The following is an 11,387-nucleotide window of genomic DNA, read 5'->3' as shown; positions in this document are numbered from 1 at the left end:
GCTCTCCAGAAAAGTGATGCCAGTTTATAAAATAGGAACATGCCCATTTTGTCACACTATCACCAATGCTTGACAATTAATTAAGAAAGAAAAAGAAATCTCCACCAAACAAAATGTATCAGTGCAGTTTGCAAGATGAGAAAATGGAAGGAGGGGCCATATTCAGCAACTTGAAGATCAAAATTAAAATAGTCACCTTCTAAAAGCACCCAAACTGGAAGAAATTTAAGAGCTCAGCTGAAAATTTGAGAAACAAGGACCATCTCCATTAAATAATATAACATATTTTCAAGGAAAGCCTTGTTGCATTAGTCTTAAAAGTGCGCAAATGTGAATTTCATGGCTAGAAAACCTGTATTTCAAAATTTTCATTGTTTTAAGCTGTGTCTTTTTTTTTCCTCCAAAGCACGGAGCCATTTAAGTACCAAGGCATGTGAAATGTCAGTTTCTGCCACTATTACATTCTCAATGATTTGAGCATAAGGGCATGTCCGTACATAGGATGAGACTTTTACGGTCTTCGGTTTTGCAACAGTCATTATGAGATGGCTACATCATTTTCAACCCCTGCATGAGTCTTCTTAAATGACAAGAGGGGTTATTTTTTCTAGTATGAATGATATTTATCGCCTGAAGATTGGATAAATCACCAAAGTCAATTATAAGACTTTCTACTTTTGGTGAAATTAATTGAATTGACCACCAACAATAGAACACTGCCTCTGAGGGCTTTTTTTTCTTCCCTTCTATTTCAAAGACTTCCAAAGATTTGCAAAATATCGCAGAAGTTTTCCTGGCAAGACATTTTTTTAAGGTTTTAAATTTTCTATAAATGTCAACCTATTTATCATATATGTACCTTTAAAAAAGGCTATAATTTATAATGTAGTTGAACTTTTAATTTTTGCAAAGGGAATGAAACATTGCAAGGAATCTAGGTGCTGTTCTATAGATCTTTTTTTAAAAAAATAATTTTTTATTATGTTATGTTAGTCACCATACAGTATAATCCTTAGTTTTTGATGTAATGTTCCATGATTCATTATTTGTGTATTACACCCAGTGCACCATGCAATATGTGCCCTCCTTAATACCCATCACCGGCCTGTCCCAATCTCCCACCCCTCTCCCCTCTGAAGCCCTAAGTTTGTTTCCCAGAGTCCACAGTCTCTCATGGTTCATTCCCCCTTCTGTTTACCCCCCCCTTCATTCTTCCCTTCCTTCTCCTACCGATCTCCTTGCTATTTCTTATGTTGCATAAATGAGTGAAACCATATGATAATTGTCTTTCTCTGCTTGGCTTATTTCACTTAGCATAATCTCCTCCAGTCCCGTCCATGTTGCTGCAAATGTGTAATCGTTCTGTTCTGTGGATCTTTATTGTCACACACGGTGAAAATGTGCAAGCACTTATTACCGGGCGCACAGTTTTTAAATGATCCCATGCAGTCAGAACTTGAACCACATGATTATTCAGCTCATGCACTCCACCAGAATCCATACAAGAATCAAGTGTGGTGTTGACTATGAAGCCGGTTTTGATAACCTTGACCTTCTGCAAATCAATTAGGAAGTGTCACCTGAAGACTGTGTACTGTTAACTAGCAAAAGTATATCCCATGCTGGAGAATGTTTATATCTCACACTTTCTGTTTTCATTGACATGAAATTTGCATGGTGCAATCCATTTGTAAATAAATGATTTCCACAGAATGTACTTGATTATTCCTGTCCCTCCTCCTTTAGATTGGGTGAACTACATCTAAGTTAGAAATCTCTTCCTTTAGACAAGCTTCTTGTGAAGAAAAAACCCGCAAGCTTCTTTCTTGCTAACTTGAATGTGAAATTAGCATTTTTCATAAGCTCCTCCAACATTTGAACTATATGTTTGAAATGAATAGCCAACGAGCACGAACTTTCTCCCGTCGTCTTGCCGGTGTAATTGCTGAAGGTCAGGAGCTGCACCCTGCACAACCCCAACAGCACAGCAGGTGTTCTCGAACGACTGAAGGTTTGGAAAGAGTCTAGGAAGCCCCTCCATCATTTTGTGATCTTCAGCAGAATGAGATGTTGGGCTGGAGTTTCACTTACCTTAAATCAATGACCACAGATGTATCTGAGATAAACATGGCTCACAATGGCATTCAGCTGTTTGACATTTACTACCACCTATCCGAATGAGCAGAGACGCCTTTGTTTTCCCCCCAGGAGAGGCCAAATCATATGACCCTGCTGGGGAAGGGGGAGGGTATCAGTTTGCTACCAACTATTTAAAAGTACCAATTTGATGAACAGGAAGGGTGGCAACCCTGATCACCTGGATATACTGGGATCCGTCCTCTTCCATGAGCTCAAGGTGCAGCTGTTGTGGGGATTCTCTTAACCACCATCCCCCAGAATCTCTGCCTGCCACATAGCTGCTGCTCCTTCTCGAAGTCAGCTGGAATAGGACTCCTGGGCGGCTGAAACCTAAGTCCCAGTGTAGGTTCCAGATAAAGGAGAAGTTAGGACTCCAGGTAAGTGGTAGTTAAATGTCTTGAATCTTTCCTCCGTTCATAGTGTCTCCTCCTTAGAACTTATCTGTGGTTTAGCCTGACAGCCACTGCCAGTGCTCACCAGGATTCCCAGTGCACCCCTGCCTCCAGGCGTGTGCCCATGTGACTTGCTGTGGCCCAGGAAATGAGGGTGGAAGCATTTGATGACCGACACTGGACTCTCTGTCCTCTTTCCCCAGTGCCACAGCTATGGACGATGCAGACCATTAACCTGCGTCCTAGAGCGAGAACGATGTAGATTGGTGTGCAACGGACATGTAGCATAAGGATGAAATATGATTTTGTTTTAAACCCTTTAGATTTAGGGCATGTTTGTTACAGCATATCCTACCCCAATTTAACAGACACACTTTCCCCTAAATGGGATTTGTGCTCCAGATTATTTATTCATTTATTCGAGCCCCAGGTTGGAACTTTTTCTCACTCTGCAAGTATGGTTCCAGCCCTGGACCTGCTTCCTCGGGGCTGGGATCTGTTTCCCTGCTTCCTTGTCTAACTCCTGCTACTTCCTGATCTTGCAGACCAGATCCTTGCCTCTGAACTAGAGCGTCTGCTAACCTATGGACAGATCTTACGCGTAACTCTTGCCTACTTAATCCCTCTGTTGCACTTAGTCTGGATTCCACACAGCTGGCTCCTTCCCTTTGCTAGAACTTTCTTTTGTAGCCCAGAATTGCCACAGATCTTGCTGGGTCCCCTGGATGAGGTATATGATCGATAGCTGTGCCTTCCCTGTGAGCCCTAAGCTGAAACAGCCTCTGCAGTGCACACCCAGTGCCCTCCCGTGGTTCCAGACCTGGCTCTTGGCTCCCTCTGCTCTGTTTGCCCTGAGCTGTCAGGTCGCATTCCTTCCAGAATAAACACCATGTGATCAGTAGCGGCCAGGTGGGAGGAATGAGACATGAAGACCAACAAAGCAAGGTCTGGCAGGTGGTAAGAATTAGGGAGTTTGTTTAAGATAAAGAAATAGGATTATCTCTTCCCTATGTTTTGATAGTTTCCTAGTTTTGAAATATGTCCCTAAAAATCATCTATAATAGGACTTGAATCCTCTGTCCCAGACATTAAATTCTGACTGGGATGACAATATGGGGATGTTCATAAGGCGTTAAGGCCAGGATGTCTGTGAGAGTGCTGTTTATAACAGTGGAGAGAAAACGTCAATACTTAAATGTGTACCAATAGTAGAAAGGTGCATATAAATTATGAAATGCTCATATGATGAAATAACATCATATTATAAAATGTTAGGATGGAAAAAAGTAATAGATTACTAAGTAAAAAGAGCAGTAATTCAAAATGGGATGGGCTATCTAATTCTAACTATATTAAAAATTCATATTTATGTTTGCAAAAAAATCAGACAAATGATAGAGCAAAATATTTGCCATGCTGGGCTTCAGAGTGATTTTACTTTCCTCCTTTATACTTTTTGTGTTTCCCAAATTTCAATAATAAGCACGAGCTCTTTCCTAATAAAAAAAATAATGTTATGAAATACGATAAAAGCATGGCTTCGGCTTGGGACATGGTCTAAACTGTCCTACTGACGGCCCAAGATGACTATTCCCTGTCTTTTCTTTGCAGTCGAGTTCCCTCAGATGTCATAACAGGTTCCTTTCTTGCTTTGGTCTTGCTCTGTTTATCACAAAAAAAATTTAACAAAATTTCCAAGTACTAACATTACCATATAGAACACAATATGGAGGGTTCCAGAAATGCTTATCTGGGGATGTGTATTATATACTCCTGGAAGAAATATGAATAATTTTGAAATTTCATGGTTATTTTCTAAAACAACTTGCCTGGGTGGGCGTAAAGCTTTGGAATAATACATCCATTTGGATGATTATTTTTTTTAAGCCCAGAAAAGCCTTTATTTGAGGACTAGACAAGAAAAAATCATGAATGATAAACTTCACAGAAATCTAAAGTTGTTGGAAAGTGGTTTTAACTAAATCCAGAACTGGAAATCGTTAGGCAGAGCCTGCTCAGAAGGAGAAGAAAAGAATTCTCTAGCACAGTATGCTTTTGCCCATTCCTCCAAATAGCACTGGACCATTTGGTGTCCAGCTCAGGAACAGCCCATGTCCGGCTCCTAGGACTAATCCAGGACTTGCTGTCAAGCCTAACTTTCTGGAGATCAGCATCAGGTCACTCTGTGACAAATCTCCCTTTGAGGCCATGTGCTGATTGGAGGCCGATTTCGTCCCTGACCCTGAGTTCTGTTCTGCTAACCTCCCTTGAACCCAATTCCCCAGGGCACGTGGCCCAGCCCAGGAACTAGAGCCGAGTCCCAATCTTCTTGCCTTGGGGCCAGCTTTCCTCATCCTGACTCCAGTTCTTCCCATCACAGATTCCTTTTTCTTTCTGTGTCCTGCCTTGCTGCAAACTGGGAATCAAATGAATATGACAAAATGAGTGAATGGAGTTATTTGAACTGCGAGCTTATGTAACTCTACTCCTTGGATGCTGTATAATCATGAACTGCCTGGGACAGAACCTACGGCAGGGTCTCTTCTTGTCAGGCCTTAGTGGGCAACCTAGCATGACCCTCCCCTCCTTCTGCCCAACCGTCGTCCTATTACCCTAATACTGGGCCTGCCAACCCAGTCCTCCGACGTGCTAAGCGTAGTCCCTGTAGTTAGGTCAAAGAGTTTGAGGTGAAGTCATTTAATGACATAAAAGCAGTCTTTGTAAGACAAGTCTGCTTTACTAAGTTGACAAATGTGGCCTAAGAACAAAAAAATTAAAAGCCTTTGAATCTGATGCATTGAGGAGATACAAATTCTTTTCCTGCCATTTTACCAATATTTTACCTTCCACATAAATCAGGGCACCAATTCCCCCCATGGACCAACCTGGCATCGATGTATTATTCCCTATGGAGAGAAGAGAATGATTCTAGAATCCTCAGATAACCTTTCTTTTTCTGTTCCTGCCTTGAAGAAGTTTAGAATCTGTAGTCCTGGAATTATAGTTAGTGAAATTGGCAGCCTTGCGCCCATCCCCATGGAAAGACGGTCACTGAAATCAATACCTGTGGCACAATGACAGGGCTCAGGTGGCGTTTCAGAGCCCACGCCAGGCTTGTGAGCAATCTGCCATCTCAGTGACATTCCACCACTTGCTTCGAAGTTCTCCAGGCAGGCCCAAGGCATGTGCTTTAGGTAAATCCTGAGTATAAGTTAGGTGCATTTGAGTGATTCCAGACCTTCAGATATTAATCACTTGGCAGGACCTAGAGTCCAAGAGACGTGGTGTGTGATGACTTTAAAAAGATTTAAGCATGAATGGTCTGAAAGTATTCCCGTGAAATTGCTTTACCCTTACTTAATCTGGCTCTTGGTTTTTGAAATCAATTGAAATGTACTATATTTGGAGATTTTCCCTGTAAGTACTGTAGCAAAAGAGCAGCCTGTAGCCTATGGCTTGACGAGGTAGGTATTAAATAGGACTTCCTGTCTTCCCGGGGAGCAAGTTTTTTCCCCCTGAGTAACTAGTAACATCCTTCCCCTGATCCTGCAAAATGGCACTGATGGGAGCCCAGTCCTCACGAAGCTGGATTCTTCCCTTGCATTCATGTGAACGAAAGGAAGCCTTAGCCTGTAGGATTCTCATTTACTTAGGGCAAGCTTTCCCCCTAGATGCAGAGAGTTACAGCGGTGTTTAGCCTCTTCAGTATGAAGTTCTGGAAATACATCTAAAACAAACACAAGATGTATCCAAACTCATGGTCTGTGGATTTGTGTTAAAAGAAAGTCTGGAATCTCTGGGATGTACTACTGAGTACACTATTCACTGAATAATGGCTGTTATTAGAACTCCCTAAAATAAAATGACTTTGAACTTTTAAAAACGTAGCTGTATCTAAATGGCTTATTATTCAGTAAAAAGAGTGTTCGTGCTGATTTGGAGATAGGTGCTCAGGCTTAGAAAAACCTCTGAAGTAATTAGAGCCTCAGAGTAGTTCGTAATGATGAAGAAAGATCACAGTTTGAAAAAAAAAAACAAACCCTCAATATTTTGACCCCAAACCAATCCCTAATTTTTAAATCAGTATTTGTGGTTTTACAAAGATAGAGAAATGAGACTTTTCATGAAATGCTGGTGGGAGTAAAAATTGCTATTAGCTTTTTGGAGAACAGTTTAGCGGTATCTACATTTAAAAGTGCATGTCCCTTGGACCGATAATTTTTCTCTGTCCAATCTATTCTATGGATACAGAGATACACACAAAGATTTATATACAAGGATTGTTCACTGCAGCCTTATTCATAAATGAGAAAGAATTGGGAAAAACATAAATATCTAACAATTCAGTATTATTTGAACAGATTATTATAAATTCATACAATGTAACACCAAGATGCTACTCACATAATTTTTGAAGCATATTTACTAAATGGAAAAAAAAATCATCGGAAGAGCAAAGAACTAAATACATAAATATTTATGATAAAAGTAGCAGGGGCGCTTGGGTGGCACAGCGGTTAAGCGTCTGCCTTCGGCTCAGGGCATGATCCCGGCGTTATGGGATCGAGCCCCACATCAGGCTCCTCCGCTATGAGCCTGCTTCTTCCTCTCCCGCTCCCCCTGCTTGTGTTCCCTCTCTCGCTGGCTGTCTCTATCTCTGTCAAATAAATAAATAAAAAATCTTAAAAAAAAAAAAGTAGCAAACACTGGAAGCAAATACCCGTCAATAATGGACTGGGTAAGAAATTGTGGGGAATCTGCAATAGAAAACTGTAGTGTTAAAAAGTGATGATATGGACCCATCTCTGAAATACATTGAGTAGGAAAAGCAAGTCATAGAATAGGTTGAACAGTAGGCAACTGGTTTTGTAACTAAAAGATGTATATCTATCTCTACACACACACACACACACACACACACACACACACACACACAGATATTTCTGGAAGTCTGCCAAAAAGCTAGTGACACTGGTTGCCTCTGGGGAGGTGAAAGTGGGTCGGGAGTGACAGAGAGACTGACTCGTGCAAAATTTTGTTCTATTTGAGCATTTTCCCCTATGCCTGTGCCACTGAAAAAATAAAGAAATACCAGTATGTAAACTGCTATCTTACTTTGTAAAAAATTTCATGTCTATCCACCTGGATAGAAAAGACTCAAATCCAAACAAAAACATGTAAACAAGAGTTATCTTTGGGTGGTAGGATTATGGGTCATGTTCTTTTTCTTCTGTGTGTTTTCTTGTATTTTCTGAGCGCCCCCTCCCCCAGGATGATTAACATCGATACGAATTTAAGAAATTAGGGGAGAAAAGGCAAAAAAAAAGTGTCTACGGGTCTAATTGGACAGTGAGAGGGGAAGGGGCCAGCGTGGCTCTCGTGAGCACTGAGCCTGATACCGACTGGCTCTGTGTGGGGCAGGACTGGCCTTCCCTGCTGGAGTAGGTCATTACAGCTGCATTATCCACCTACCAGCTGAGGCCTGTGCAAATGTAATGAGCTTTATTGCTCTAACTCAGTTGTTTGCAATCTTGCCTGCATATTGGAATACCTGGGGGGCATAAAAAAAATACTAAAAATATATCAAGCCCCATCCCAGACCAATCAAATCCAAATATCTGGGGTGAGAAACGGGCATCCAAGATTCAAAGTGTCCTCAGATGATTCTCATGTGCAGCCCAGGCTGCAACCATGCTTTAACTTAGGGCTCTGATCTGGTTCAAAATGCAAAGATTCCTACAAGGGTGCTGTGATTTATTATCTGGAGGTTATGCGGCTTCCTGAGAATAGGTAAAATATAAAGCAAACCACTGATCTTTTCCAAAACGTTGAGGACCAATTCTGAGACCAGGAAAGCTGGACCCCAAATATAACTCCCCCCAGGACTTGTTCAGTTTAAAGGAAGAGGGTCTAGGGAAAAGACATTGAGAATGCGAAATCCCAAATTCTAGTTCTGCTTTCGTCTCTTCCTACCTGTAGAACCTGGATCAACGCACAGACCCTCTACGCATGGCCCTGCTGTAAAAAGTGGCAACTGCATTAGCTCAGAGGCTTTGAAAATAGCCGGAGGGAAGAGGAAAGCGGAAGTGTGGGCGTTCCGTGTCACCCCTCCCCCAATCAGGATACCCGTACCTTTGCCCTTTTGTAGATTAGCCTTCTCCCACGCTTGAGTTTGAAGGTATGATTCCTGCATTTAGAAGAAATTCCCAGGATCACATGGCTTTCTAGATGTCTTTATTCAGTGGTCTTTGCTACTTAATGTAAACCAGAGAGTAAACCTAAAATATGTAATCTTTTCTGCATTTTTCTCATTATTTTTGGAGATTTGATTATCCTGATACATGTGTATTTGAAGAGGCTATGAAAATTTATACTGCTTTCATTTGGACAATCAATGGCTTTCAACCCAGTTCTTTGGTTCCAGTTCCACAGGCAGAAGTCATGTATATTTTTAAGATACAAAGAATAGATAATCCGGGGCGCCTGGGTGGCCAACTCTTGATTTGGGCTCAGGATATGATCTCGGGGTCCTGGGATAGAGCCCAGAGTGGGCTCTGGCTCCATGCTCAATGGGGAGTCAGCTTGGCCATTCGCTTTCCCTCTGCCCCTCCTCCTGCTCGTTCGCTCTCTCTCTAAAATTAATAAATAAATCTTAAAGAAAAAAAAAAAGAATAGATAATCCTCTGCAGCTCATTTTTTCCCTAGAGTGACAAATGCTCCATTTGTTTGCCAGTGCTGGTACAACTTCCACATCAGAGCCAGGAAGGGGTGAAAACAAGTCCCACATTTGCCTTGGGTGCAAGAGTTAAGAGAGCCCCAAAAATATCCGTAATCAAGATAAATGATATTTTAAGACAGTATTTTCAAAAATTAATGCAAAATCCATGATGAACAAATTATCAGAATTTTAAATAAAGGGAGAATAATTAACAGTTCTGTGCTAAGCCATATTAAAGCCTAAGGCCAAATATATATATATATATATATAGTGCTCCCTCACCTTACCTTATTCCAGGCCTCATTCCATATTGTCCAAAGTACTCACCCCAGGGGCGCCTGGGTGGCTCAGTCCCTTAAGCATCTGCCTTCAGCTCAGGTCATGAGTGGGGTCCTGGGATGGAGCCCCATGCCCAGCTCCCTTCTGAGAAGGGAGTCTGCTTCTCCCCCTGCCTCCCCGCCCCCAGCTTGTGCTCTCTCTCTAGCTCACTCTCTCTCAAATAAATAAACAAAATCTTCAAACAAACAAACAAAACCCTAAAAAACTCACAAGGTACTCACCCCAAATCCAGGGCTTAAGAATCGGTATAAGGATGGACAGATGGAAGCACACTGACAAATTTGGAGGGGGCCTTCGGAAGTTTTTGTGGCCCAAATCTTGGGTTTAAGAGTTAGGAGAGGAAAGAAAAAAATAAAATGAGAGAGATACCTTTATTTCTAATGTTGTGTTTAGGAAGAAATATTTTTATGTTCCTCTTCAAAATTGAAAAGCTATTAGCTTTCTTATATCTTGATAAAATTCAGAATGGCAGCTAAAAATTGACAAATATAGCAACTAATATTAAATAATAAGTAATAGTAATTAATATTAAGTCCATTTCAGCCATTGAGAAGTCAGCACAACAGACACTCTAATTACTTATGTATTTTTCATCAACATGTGCGGTATTTCATTAATTAATCACACATTGAGCAATTAACAACTTTGTCTACCGTGTCATGGTCTCCAGTATATAACATGCACAGTACTTGAAATGAATTTGTGTCAGGAATATCAGCTTTCCTGCAAGGCTGACTTGGGTGGAATTAATACATGTTTCCATCTGGGTTTTGAACAAACATGTTGCATCTTCAGTTTTCTTGATATCCTAGTGATGGCTAATTTTTCTTGGTGAACTCGCTTGAGGCAAGATTTTGATGCACGGGGCCAAGGAACGTTTTACAGAGGGAGCCAAGCTTTGGGGGGTACCATCTGGCTAAGAAAAACATAAAGACATGAAAAGAGGCAGGCTGCCATGTGGGCAATATGCAGCCCTTTTGATTGGGGGATTTCTTTTTCATTCACGGAAGGACTTTTTATTGAGCATCTAATATCCTCGGCACTACGCTAGGTGCTAGATCTGGAATGAACAAGACAGACAAAATCCCTGCCCTTATGGAACTTTATATGAGAAATCGTCAAAGGAGATAAATGTAATAGAATACATGATTATTTGATTTAGAAACATAGAAACAAAGAGTGGGAAAGAAACCAATTGCCTAGATCAACTATCTAATTCGGTTCAAAATCCAATATTCTCCGCTAACTGCCTTAGAGAGCCCACCTGGCGTGCCCATGGCTACCGGTGCTACTAAATGCGGAATAGAAACTGGTCCAGATTATACAGAAATGGGGGTAAATCAGGTGATGGGAATGGTCATCATCTGGGAATAGAGGGCTGGGATTGTTGGATCTTTTTTCTTTTTTTTTAAGATTGTATTTATTTATTTGACACAGAGAGAGAGACAGCCAGTGAGAGGGGGAACACAAGCAGGGGGAATGGGAGAGGAAGAAGCAGGCTCCCAGCGGAGGAGCCCGATATGGGGCTCGATCCCAGGACCTCGGAATCATGCCCTGAGACAAAGGCAGACGCTTAACAACTGAGCCACCCAGGTGCCCGGGGATTGTTGGATCTTGACCAGGAATTGAAATCCAGATATCTGCGTGAATCTCTTGATGTTTAAGTTCTGGAAGCTAATTCAAATTTTTCAATAGCACCATTATGTCAAAAGCAATACGTCTTCAGGCTAAAGACCACCAGTTTGCACTCTTGGTCTTAGGTGGGAGGCCAGCAAAGGCAGGGGGTCTTGGGAGTCAGG

Source organism: Ursus arctos, unplaced genomic scaffold (genome assembly GCF_023065955.2).
Source record: "Ursus arctos isolate Adak ecotype North America unplaced genomic scaffold, UrsArc2.0 scaffold_33, whole genome shotgun sequence".
Lineage (NCBI taxonomy): Eukaryota > Metazoa > Chordata > Mammalia > Carnivora > Ursidae > Ursus > Ursus arctos.
Note: the sequence above shows the minus strand (reverse complement) of the source record.